General features: G+C 41.5%; 1 non-coding gene across 1 annotated transcript; it reads left to right on the top strand.

Moving 5' to 3' along the window:
• Positions 1–11,790: 11,790 nt before the first annotated feature.
• Positions 11,791–11,897, top strand: LOC132498094 (U6 spliceosomal RNA). The gene has a single exon (XR_009533706.1). It is a non-coding gene; the product is annotated as a U6 spliceosomal RNA (small nuclear RNA).
• Positions 11,898–13,414: the final 1,517 nt, after the last annotated feature.

The following is a 13,414-nucleotide window of genomic DNA, read 5'->3' as shown; positions in this document are numbered from 1 at the left end:
CGAGGTGATGAGAACTAGGCTGATCTGTCTAGGGCTTTGGGGACTGAGGAAGCTGAGCCACTTTAGGCTAATGGTACACAAGTCTCTTACAAGGAAATGTGATCGATTGGGAGTTTGGGTTTGACATGTACACACTACTATGTTTAAAACAGATAGCCAACAAGGGCCTACTGTATCGCACAGGGAGCTCTGCTCAGTATTCTGTAATGACCTAAATGGGAAAAGGATCTGAAAAAGAATAGATACATGTATATGTATTGCTGGTACACCTGAAACTAACACAACATTGTTAACCAACTATACTCCAATATAAAATAAACATTTTTTAAAAAAGGAAGTATGATGAAGATGCCTAGAAAGTAAGACTAGGCTCCAGCAGGGAGGGTAGAGGAGCTAACCTGACTTTCCAAGGAAGCTGGATGGGTCACAAAGCTTATTATAGGCAGAGTTGTCCTAGAACAGACAGTCGGAAAAATATGACATTCCAGGTGTTTGGCTGAACATTGACCTCAGTTACTTCAAGCACTGGGACTAGCTGAATTAATATTCCTATCCTAAGGAGACGTTATCATGAATGGCATAAAAAAACCAAAAAACACCTGAGAACAAATAATAATCTTTCAGAGTTTACTTTTCCCAGAACTGTAATTATTATGAGCCACTGGTTTGTTTCTAAACAATCACACATTATAAAATAGTTTGTATCCTTAGGCTATAATAATGTGTACATTCAGCTTTAGAAAGAAGTTCTAAAGAAAGAAAAGCCCAAGGCTTTTAAGAAATGAAGGAAATTGATGTTTTCATTGAGAGTTTGTCATTTACTAGTTCTACAACCTGGGGACAAAGCTGCTTCACTTCTTTGGATCTCAATTTCTTCATTGGTGAAACAAGGGAAATGACGTTAATACTGTCTAAAGATCCAGTCCACGGTTTTCCTTTCGTTTGGTTATTTTTTCGCTCGTTTCAGTGGAAATTTCTATAGAGGAACCATGAATATGAGTTTTCATGTGCTCAGCAAATGCTTGGGTCTTTTAGTCTGACAATCTGGGAAACCAGAGAAAAAAGGAACCATCTCTGGAAGAAGCAGTGGAAATATTCTGGCTTAAACTAGCCTGTTGCTAATGTGTTGGTTTGTGGATACTCTGTCCAAGGCCATTTTAGTTTATCTTGAGAAAAGCTGTAACCAACCCAAGGACTCTTAGAGCCCTGTTGGAGTTCAACTGACGTAGTTTTATGGTGATTTTGTTTTCCTCCATGAAATTCATTGATTACTACTCTGAATGGACTCAATCAACTGTCTTATTTTCTTGCTATGCTGACTGAAGAGAGGCATCTTTCCATTTGTAGGATTTTATTACTTTAGGTATGAATTCTCTTCTCCTGGATATGTCTCCTGTGTTGGTTTTTTCCCCCCATTTTCTTTTCTTTTTCTTTTTCCATAATCTTTAGTGGTGGTTATCAGGATGGTAGCAAAGACTTGCAAATTTCCTTAAATTCAGTACTGAGTTTTTTTTCACACCAACCCCTGGCGTCAGGGGCATCTGCGTTTCTTCCCCTTTGTTGCTGTCTCTTGTGCAAGCAGGGAAACCAGAACAAGCCCTTGGGAGACACTGAACGTCATAGCTTGGAAAAGTTTACCGTCTTGCAGGATCCTTCAAGGGTTTCAGACCTTGGAGACGAGGACAGGAATCTGAGTGGCCTCAAAAATATTCTACTTTCAGGAAGACACTTGGATTCAACTAGGAGGCAAAGGCCGAGTTTTAGACAGTGAGGGCCGCCCCTCTCTTGCTACCAAGGAGATTTCAGACCTGGGCCTTGGCAAGGGCAGGTGGGGACATGGAGGGGGGAAATTCTCTCAACAGTGACCACAGTGCTAAAATGCTGAGCTGCCATTACAGCTCAGGGAGATGTCCAGCTGGAAATATTTGAAAGGATTTTGATACCCCGTGGAAAACTCCAGAAGGGTTCCAGGGTTATGGGTCACATATGTAGCCTTAAAGGCTATGTATGACAGAGTTGTTTTTCTATCAGCACTTGACAGGTGTGTCGTGGACAGCACGTCTGGCTCCTCGGGGGAGCTGACAAAATGTCAGGGCTCTACGCCCAGATTAGTTGAGCCGTCCGTCACTTCAGGCCCTTATACAAATAGTTTTGAGTCTCTGGGCCCTTCCTCTCCGTTCAGGCTTTTTTCAAGTTAAACAAAGTCACTGACCATCACAAAGAAAATATTCATAGCATTGTATGGGGGAAAAAAGGGTGCAAAATGGAACCGTTTACTTTGCTGTGTTTGGATTATAAACAAATATTCACACCTGTGCTGGGCCTCCGGCTGATGAAGAACTCAGCCAACTATTTGAAACAAACACATTTTCATACTTTTCATAACTCCCAGTCACTTTAGCGCAGATTGCCAAGACTGAAAATTAAAAGACGAAGAAGAAAAAGAGCAAACAAAATATTCTGTGGGTGATTAACCACAGGAGGAAAACTGCTAACTTGGCTGAAATTCATAACCAATCCATGATATATTCATTTCTGTATTCACCAACCTTGCTGGAGGTGAAATACCTTTAAAGGAGCCTTTAAAGAATTGCTGGCGCTGATAGATTGGTGCAACACATAAAATGAAAGAGCAATGTATGCATTTCACCACGGTATTCGTGCCAAGTGTTGGAATAAAAAGCCAAGTTAGGAAAATGAACATGATCAATTTAGTACAAAACATGGTCAGGTCATCCTCACCAAGGGTAGCTTCTTGTTTTTAACTGTGGTCTGGTCAGCCCAGTAGCACAGTAACTCCATGGCACCCAAATATTGATTGGGTATCCAGCATTCTGAAGTCTGCTGACTACATAGAGATAGCTCCTGTCAACAAACAAATGAGGCCTTTGCTTCTTCACTCTGTGAAGCAGAGTGAAGTTAAGTGCATCTTCTTGAAAGATCTTTAAAGGTAATTACCTGGCTATTTTTAGAGCCATGAAGGGCACTGTTTCCTTGCTCAATTTCCTCACAGATCTGTGTAGAGTTATTTGCTGGATTTTGATTTCCTGGAATTCAGGGTTGGCTTAGGGATTGAGTTAGTTTGCTCAGCGGTGCCAACTGGTAGCCAGACAGCACAGCAGACACAACCAACAAGGTTCCTCGTGTGATGGTGGAGTGCCTTGGGTGGACCTCATATTCACGTGGCTGACTCACCTGCAGACACCACAGGCAGGTCCAGAGCAACTGTCATAGTTGGTGAATGTTAAAAAAAAAAAACAAAACATGGAGAGCGATTTCCTTAGATGAGATCTAGAGGATTTGTATTAGACTTTTAGACTGAAAATTAGGCCCCTGGGTCTTCCTTCTCGCTGTAAACACTAGTTATGATTGCCACTCGCAAAGCTATTTTGTGGTCAGTCCCAAGGGTATTTTAAATGAATTTTATTTGAAACAGCATAAACATTCATGGAGTGAGGATGAGGCCAGACTCAAAAATGAATGAAGCAAGGATCTTGGCCCAGGGAAAGTTTTCGTCTCTCAGGGAGAGGAACCACGCACACAAAGATGATTTTTAACACGAGAAAGAGCTAGGGAAGTTCTAAAGAGGGGTCTAAAGAGTTTTCTTTGAGGCTAGCAGAGAAGGAGACTGATTCAGAAGAGATGTTAATCTAAGGCAGTGTTTCTCAACCTCGGCGCTGGTGACATTGTGGGCCCGAAAGTTCTTCACTGTGGAGGCTGCCTTCTGTGTTATGAGATGTTGAGCAGCATCCCTGGCCTCTACTCACTAGATCCCTGTAACACACACACACACACACACACACACACCCCAGTTGTGACAACCAAAATTTTCTCATGCCATTGCCAAATGTCCCGTGAAGGCAAAAAAACCCATCACCCTTAGTTGAAAAGCACTCTTCTAAGGCATTGTTTCTCAAAGTTGAACCAAGGGCAAATTGCACCAGAATCACCTAGGTGCATGTTAAAAATACAGTTTCCCAGGCCTCATCGTGACCCTGCTGAATCCATGACTACCTAGAAGTAGGGCCCAGGAGTCTGCCTTTTAGCAAGTCCCCCAAGTGATTCTTATACTCGCGTAGCTGTTAAAAAAAAAAAAACTGCAGGCATAAATGCTACCTATTTGGTAAAGTTACCTTTCTGATCAAAGGACAGAGTATGACTAACGTTTAAGGGCAGCTCTTGGGAACTTGGAATTATGTATTTCTATAGACACAGTTCACGGCTGATTTTCCTATACTGAATCTTGCTCTGTGTCATATTATATTGCAGAGAGGCTCCAGACCAGTGCATCTCCATCTTGACTGTACATTAGAATCAGTCACCTGAGGAGCTTTAAAAATCACAGATGCATGAGCTTCACCACCTGGAGAGTCTAATTTGGTTGGACTGGGATATGGCCTGGGCATTAAGATTTTTTTAAATCTCATTGGGTGGCTCTAATATGTTTCCGAAGTTGAGAACCGCTGTCCTGAACCAGAGATTCTCAAAGTTGAATGTGTTGATACAAACCCACAGATGATGCAAAGAGTAATAAAACAGGTCCCTGCTCTAAAAAGTTGTCTAAGTTGATCACAAATCCCTGGTCACAAGCTTGCAGAAAATAGAAAGGTATCCCCAAAAGAAGATAGAAATGGCCAATGAGTCCAGTATATGTGAGAATTTGAACCTAATGAGATTTTTTTTTTTTAAGAAGATGTTCGGGGTAGGAGTTTATTTATTTATTTATTTATTTTTGCTGTGTTGGGTCTTCATTTCTGTGCAAGGGCTTTCTCTAGTTGTGGCAAGCGGGGGCCACTCTTCATCGTGGTGCGCGGGCCTCTCACTATCACGGCCTCTCTTGTTGCAGAGCACAGGCTCCAGACCCGCAGGCTCAGTAGTTGTGGCTCACGGGCCTGGTTGCTCCACTGCATGTGGGATCCTCCCAGACCAGGGCTCGAACCCGTGTCCCCTGCATTAGCAGGCAGATTCTCAACCACTGTGCCACCAGGGAAGCCCCTAATGAGATTTTTTTTTCATGTTTTACTCTTTGGGGCAATAAGCTAATGAGTTAAAGAAAGGCAGGTCATGAAACTACCAAAAGGCAGCCAGTCTTCTTAGGGATTGTTCCTCTTAAAGAGACTGATATTAAATGTGAGGGTCAGAAGCTCAAAGGCGTGATCTCCAGTGACACACATGGATAGTACCAAACCCACAGAGAGCCCAGTTCAAACACTGGCCACTGGGTGTTGGCCTGGCCCTGCCTGCATGGACTCAGGCCATCCCCTGTTCTCTGACTGGACAAGCTCTTAGGAGGCCCTCCAGAAAGTCAGTTCACTCTTCCTTTTCAAGTGTATTTCACTCAAGCTGGTCACACCTACAACAATAAACTCTGAGATTCCATGTCCCAAACACCTGTCTTTCCTATTTCCCTCTTACTTTGTGGCAGCCACACTCCCTGTGATCTCTTGAGAGAGACATTTATGAACAGATCACACCATCATTATTCCTGACATACTGGGGCTTCGCAGACACAGGAACAATATTTGAATCCCAACCCTGCCGTGGAGAAGTTGCCTAGCCTTTCTGAGCTTCATTTTCCTCCTCTTTGCAATTGGGTTGCTAGGGTCATCCTGAGGATTCAGTTCCACCCTTTCACCTTCACTGAGGTGGATCTTCCTTTTATTAAAGTTTCAGCTTAAATCTATGCCCCCATCACTGGGGTCTTTCTTAACTACCCAGTGGTTCTCTGTCACATTACTGTGTTTTAATTCCCTGCATAGCACTGGCTCTGTTGTGTGTTTGTTTGTTTATGAGCTTGTTGGTTGTCTCCTCTTGCTAGAATAGAAGCTTCAAGAAAAGCAGGCGTGTCTTGTTCAGTGATGTATCTTTAGCACCTAGAATGATGCCTGGTACACAGGAGGCTCTCAAGAACTATTGATTGACTCGTATGTACCAAGGACCTCATACAGTGCCAGGCACTCAGTAGGTGCTCGTGAAGATAGTCATGATTATTATTTCTAATTAAATTTCTTTGAGATGACAGAAGATTCTGATCCAGAAAATCTCCCTATGTTCACAAAGGAGGTGATAGAGGTGCCATGACTGTGAGACTGGTTATTAATTAGGGGTCAAGGAACAAAGCTTTGTTGATATTATTTCAAATATTTCTAGTACAACATTTAATGCTGTCTATTCTGTTTTCTATAGTGCTAATAAAACATGATTATAATTTTAAAATGAATTCTATCATAGACAATAACGAGATAGAGTGCCTTCTTGATTTCTCTCTTTTCATCCGACATTTTTTTCCTGCTTCACTGATCTCAGGTCACTGATAATTGGTTCATGTTGCTTGCTTCTAGCACCCCCAAAACTAATAACCTAATTGATTTTGCTTCCATCTCACCTCAGGGCAAAGAACAGAGCCATAAATCTGAGCCTCAACCTATAGCAAGAATTTTTCCCTGAAGTTGATGTTCAAAATCATAGCCCAGCCAGGGCCACACACAGTCTCATGAAAAGCATGGTAGATTTGGGCAGAAGCAGTTTGGTATTAGTTGTTTTTTGTTTGGGGGATTTTTTGTTTTTTTGTGTATTTTTTACATCTGTATTATAATTGAAGAGGATTAAGCAGACAGTTCTAGGCTTTTGTTGAAGGCTCTGGAACTAATCTGGGGCTGACCTTGAGCTCTAAGACAGAGTGATAGCCCTCGGAATCTGACAGGAAATAATATTTATAAAAGTCCAACATGCCTTTGAATAAGAAAGTCAGAACAGAGATAATGATGTATAAAAACCAGAAAAATTGTACTTCCTTCTTTTATTACAAATGAGAGAATACGTCTGACTGTTATTACGGCCACCACTGAGCATGGGGTCTACATTGTGACTGTTTTACAGCCGTTTCACTGAGTGTCTGGAGAGGTTGGTTGTATGAACTGCATCCTTGGCTTGACCATTTGTTTTTAAAACTCACACTTGATTACAGCCAGAGCCAGAAACTTTTAAGGAATAGAAATGTGGTGCACTTTTCATTTTATGTGGTTCAGGCCTCCATGTGCCACGCTCAGATCTTTTTCAGCAAAGAGACATGAACCAAAACAAAAGAAACAACAACAATGATCCATTAACAGCTGTTACTTACTGAGCATATACTATGTGAGATGCTCTGAGCTACAGGCTTTGTGTATGTGATGTCATAGTCAAACCTTCTTCCCCTTTTTTTCTAATAGAAATTTTAGAATTATTCAAGGGTCTCTGTCACAAAGTTTACTTTGTATAAAGAACTATGCACACAGTGTGTGAAGTCTGTGTAACGCATAACCTCTCCCAAGATACGGTATGGACTGGAAAGATACACAGATTCAAAAAAATCAAAATAGGCAAAGGATGTACATTCAAGAATGTTCACTGCATCATTATTTATATGAGCAAAAAAAAAAATCTGAAATGATTGTCAAATAAGAGACTGGTTGGCTAGGGACTTCCCTAGCCGTCCAGTGGTTAAAACTTCGCCTTCCAATGCAGTGGGTGCAGGTTCGATCCCTGGTCAGGGAGCTAAGATCCCACATGCCTCATGACCAAAAAACCAAAATATAAAACAGAAGCAATATAGTAACAAATTCAATAAAGACTTTAAAAAAAAAGAGAGAGAGAGACTGGTTGGGTAAATTATGACACATTTCATATCAACAATACCATGCAGCTATTAAAAATTATGTAAATATTGAGACAAAAACATGTCTGGTGAGACACAACTATTTGCACATTCACACACACACACATACTTACACACACATATACATCTATCCCTATTTATGGAAATTTGTACACATGCAGGTGTGGCCAGAGAAGTGCCTTCAGGGATGGTCACTAAATCATTGACCCTACTCATCTCACATTAGGGACGGAAGGATACTGGATGATTTTCACCTGCTTCTTTGTACTTTTCTACAGTTTGACAAGTTTTTAATGAGCTTATGAATGTGTATGATTTTTAAAAACAGACTTTATTTTGTATAGTTTTAGGTTCACAGCAAAATTGAGCTAAGAGTTCCCACATTTCTCCTGCCCACACACATGCAGCTTCCCCCACTGCCAGCATCCCTCACCAGAGGGGACATGTTTTCAATCAATGAACCTACACTGACACATCCTCATCACCCAAAATTCATAGTTTACATTAGGGTTCACTCTTGGTGTTATGCATTCTATGGGTGTGATTTAAAAAAAAAAAAAAAACCACTAAAAGTATTTTAAAGGTTTTATGGATTAATGAAATATTCTGAGTTATTACTAGAAACCGGATGTTTATGCTGTCATCCTGTCTCCACCTACCCCCATCTCTTTGGGATTCCTAAATGAGGATGAGTCATTCAGAGGGAGAGGGTGGGTTTAACTACAGCAATATTTTATTTATACATGTTCTCCCTGCCTTTGGGTTGTTTGAGAAGCTTAAATAAGCCAGCTACTCCCTGCCTTTCCCTTAGCCTGTGTCCCCGTGGATCAAAAGAAGCTGAACTTGGAGTTGTGGTTTTAGGGGCTGGGAAGATAAGAAAGAGCAATGATAAGGCAGAAAGAGAGGTCTAGTTGGCAATTCCTAGGACAAAACTTCAAATTGTAGGGGCAAACTTTGGGGCATACGCCATGATGTTTTAGACCCTAGAAATACCTTGGGTTGTATTTCAGTGGTATCCTCTGCATTCTCCATACCCACAGGTGGAAAAATGGGGAGAATAGTTTCAACATGAAAGCCCTAAACTTAAGATTCTGGAGAGCAAGATAAATGTCATGTTGTCCTTATATCCTCAAGATCCCACTTAAAGCCTGGCCTTCAGTCAGCGCTCAGTAAATGTGTGAATGGATGGGAGAAGCAAGGAGACGAAAAGGGGAAAGGCAAGGGGGTCAAAGGGCAGGAGGCTTTATATTAATGAGCAGTTAGCACTCACTTTTGGGTGAGATCCATTAGTTTGTAACAGACTCTCCATGACTTCAAGAATGTTTGTGTCCTTAAAGCTAACTTGGACCACACCTCACCTTGTCATCCACATTTGGCTTCTTCTGGTACGTGGTTCTCCAATGAAAATGAAATTTCATTGACTCTTTCCTCCATTTTCTCCCACCACCTTCCAAATGCCCACCAACTCCCTTTCCACTGGAAATGACAAACAAAATAATTGTTCATTGCACACTGGTTAGGATTATGTAAACCAACGTTGACTTACAATAGGATTCTCTAAACTTCTGACTACAGGATATCAGCTGTTTCTCCGGCTCTTGATCACTGAGAACTCCGTGGTCCGCATTCCCGTGCTTTTGTTGGGAAGAACAGCAGAGTGGAAAGAGCATGGGTTTGAATCCTGCCTGTGCATCTCAATAGCTGTGTGTCCTTGGGTAAGTTATTGGAACTCTCTGAGTATCCATTTTCTCATTTGTAGAAGGCTGAAAAGAACTCTATTACATTGTGAGGATTATATTAAATGAGCATCTGGAAACTGCTATTTAAATGATTATCTTTCCAGCAAGGCCCTGTTGCCAAAATAGTGAAGGAGGATCCCATTTTTCACTTTCTGCATTTCAGTAAGAGGAGAGAGGATGGCCAGAAACTTCAGCCCTTCCTTGAAAATATTTATTTAAAATTTTTAGAAGTCAGGGCTGGGTTTTAAGGAAGGCCTAGGAGGTCTGGACGCTTGGGTCTGATGAACTCAGTGAGAGACACCTGGCTCCAAATTTTTACACAGGGAGGTAACTTTAAAAACAAAAATGGCACACCACCTGCTGAGTTCTTTATTGGGAAACCAAGAATTATATAACTCCAAATCATAAACAATCCGCATGCAAAATGCGAAGGCATAGAAGGGACAAGTTTTGTCAAGTTTATGGGCATTCTGAGGCCTGTAACCGCAGAACAAGCACAGGTGAAGAAATCTTCAGTTATAAGGCTGCTGGATGCCAAGTCAAAACCTCAGGATAAACTTGAGGCAGTGAGATTGTGTTATACAGCTCTGGCCTGAGAGAGTGGAAGGGCAGTGCAGTTGGAAGCCTGGAGGGAGAATACTTTGATCGGTCAACAATTTAGTTTATGGAAAATTATCTCAGATCATTAACTTAGTGGCCATACAGCAGAAAGAATTACAGTGAGCAGTAACATCTTGGGGGTTGATGACGTCATGATATGAACTGTTGGCTTCTTTTCATTGATAGGGAAAGCAGGTGTATAAACATCCATGAACCCAGCTCAATGTGAGGAGTGTTTTCTTTTAAAGGCTCTCATTTGGCCTCAGAACATCTTTCCCTTAGACCAGAGATCAGCAGACTTTTTCTGTAAAGAGCCAGAGAGTAAACGTTCTCAGCTTTGCAGGCCATACGGTCACTATCAAAACTATTCAACTCTGCTGTCATGAATGCAACCAGAGATACTTCATAAACAAACAAGCATGACTGCCTTCCAGTGAAATGTATTTGTAAAAACATGTTATGAGCCAGACTTAGTCAATGGGCCATAGTTTGCTGACTCCTGCTTTGGACCAATAGTCTCTATTTTGGTCACCCCAGACCCTAAACTACTTATTTTACCAGCTGACCTCATATTCTTATTGTTCAAGAAGAATTTAGTTTGTCTTTTGAGTACAATGGATTTGTGTTGGGTGTTTTGAATCTGTGACTTAGTCCAGGAAATATTCCTACCATAAAAATATCACAGTAAGATTATCTCTTCCCTTCTGACATTTTTTCCCCTTGGGAGATCTTCAGGACATGGCTATAAACCGCCTAGTTCAACTTGTATCTCTAGTTTTAATCCCATTTTTCAACAGATTCTCCAAGCACCAATAAACCTCCATCTTTCACACAGTAGAGAGGTTTTTTTTCAAATGCACTGGTTGAACAAAGACAAGCGGGTTTATCAATGTACAGTACAGAGTAACTTGCTACTCATGTGTTCAGTGAATATTAGATGAATGAAAAAGTGAGCAAGTGAAGGAAGAAAGGGAGGAAGGAGCAAGGAAGGAGGGAGGAAAGGAGGAAAGAGGAAAGTTATGGTGCATCATTGAGTCAGTGATTTAATGTGTTTGCCAGATTGATACTTCTAGCTCTTTTACAGGTAGATTTATAGTCAAGGGCTTTCTGGTTACATGTTTAGTTTATAAGATTCATCAGAAATAGACTCACAGACATAGAAAACAAAGTTACAGTTACCAAAGGGGAAAGAGGGAGAGGGATAAATTAGGAACTTGGGATTTACATATACACACTACTATATATAAAATAAACAACAAGAACCTACTGGATAGCACAGTGAACTATATTCAATACCTTGTAATAACCTATAATGGAAAAGAATCTGAAATACATACACCCACACATAATTGAATCACTTTGCTGTATACCTGAAACATTATAAATCAACTGTACTTCAATTTTTAAAATTTTTATTTTATATTGGAGTATAGATGTGTTAGTCTCAGGTGTACAGCAGAGTAATTGTTATACATATACATATACATTTATCCACTCTTTTTCAGATTCTCTACCCATATAGATTATTAGGTAGAGTTCCCTGAGCTATAGTCCTTGTTGATTATGTTTTGTATATAGTAGTGTGTATATGTTAATCCCAACCTCCGAATTTATCCCTCCCCTCCACCTTTCCCCTTTGGTAACCATAAGTCTGTTTTCTATGTCTGTGGGTCTGTTTCTCTTTTGTAAATAAGTTCATTTGTATCATTTTTTTAGATTCCACATATAAGTGATATCATATGATGTTTGTCTGACTTATATACTTCAATTAAAAAAAAAGATTCATTAATAAGTGTGCTCGCTTCAGCAGCACATATACTAAAATTGGACCAATACAGAGAAGATTAGCATGGCCCCTGTGCAAGGATGACACGTGAATTCATGAAACATTCCTAATTTTTATGATCTTATTTGCAAAGCAGAACTAGAGTCACAGACGTAGAGAACAAACATATGGATACCAAGGCGGGGTTGGGGGGGGCATGCGATGAATTGGGAGATTGGGATTGAGAACCTACTTTAAATGAGAACCTACTGTGTAGCACAGAGAACTCTACTCTGTGCTCTGTGGTGACCTAAATGGGAAGGAAATCCAAAAGAGAGGGGATATACGTGTTCATTTGGCTGATTCACTTTGCTGTACAGCAGAAACTGATACAGGAGTCCCACTCCCCTGCAAATAAAAAACCCTTTTTACATAAAAAATTAAATTAAATTAAAAATTCATCAATAAGGAAAGAATCATTCATTTACTCAACACATATTCATTCAGGAGTGTCACTGTGCTATGATTTGGGGATATAGTGATGAACAAACTAGACAGAATCCCTGCCCTCATGGAGCTTAACATTATATTGGCAAAGGTGGCCAATAAACAAACAAGTCAGTATATAATAAGGTGCCAAGTGATTGGCTTCCAGGCTCACTCCAGAACTATCAACACTTGCCATTGCTTCTCCCTCATCAATTATTTGCCAAAGAAGCAACCCCAGCCATTTTCTTCCACTTCCCTCCTGCAGAAGAGACCTGCACAATCGTCACAGGGTAAAGTTGGGACCATAAAACAGTGAGAATTGGGATAGATTCCCAGACACTGCAAATAGCTGTCTTGCTTCAGCACCGCTGGGAGGAAGGAGGCGCTTCTTTCCAGCGATTTGAACTCTCCCAAGCTGGCAGCCTGCGGGGAAGTGTAAAGTGTTGGTGACAGCTTCAGTAACTAGAGCCAGGGGGCTGTCCTTGGCAGCTTGAAGCTTGTGCCATCTCAGGACCATATCAATAACACCAACGCAAACATGGCCGGTGCCTGTGGCAGTGACAGTCCCGGGAACATCTGCTTTTTCTCTCCCCAAGCCCCACGGCCTAGAGCCCATGCCTAGAGCCTGGGCTCCTGAGGGGATAAACAGAAAAGGGGATTAGTAGCCAACACGGAGAGGAACGATCAAGGCTGTTTGCTGCTGCGCTAGCCAGACCAGCCGCTGCTTGTCCAGACAAAGCCAGACAGGGGCCAGAACCCTGTTCACTCTCTCCTCCACCACACTGACCCTCAGACCTCCTACTGGAGAGAGAGGAAAATAAGATGACTCCAAGTGTCCCAACGTTGGGTCTTTCTAGATGCACTCTTGCACCAGGCTCGTGATATACTACGTGGTTCTCTGGGCAAGTTTGGGAGAGAGACAGAAGTAAAATGAAGGAGAGAGTTTGTGTTGGGGAAAGCACACCAAGGTGGACACGTAGAGACATACCAGAGATGTTGGGAAGAGCATCCCTACATACCGCACAAGCCCAGGAAGATAGAAACCCACCTCTTCTTTTGTGGGCCCTGTCTCTGACTAGAGCAAATGCTCGTGAAAAGTAAAAGCATGCAGCCCTGCCCACAAAACGTGTACAAAGCAAGTCACTGCTCTACAGAAATCAAAGT

This window comes from Mesoplodon densirostris, chromosome 10 (assembly GCF_025265405.1).
Source record: "Mesoplodon densirostris isolate mMesDen1 chromosome 10, mMesDen1 primary haplotype, whole genome shotgun sequence".
NCBI classification, from domain to species: Eukaryota; Metazoa; Chordata; class Mammalia; order Artiodactyla; family Ziphiidae; genus Mesoplodon; species Mesoplodon densirostris.
The sequence above is the reverse complement of the archived record's forward strand: the minus strand, read 5'-3'. Positions and strand labels throughout refer to the sequence as shown.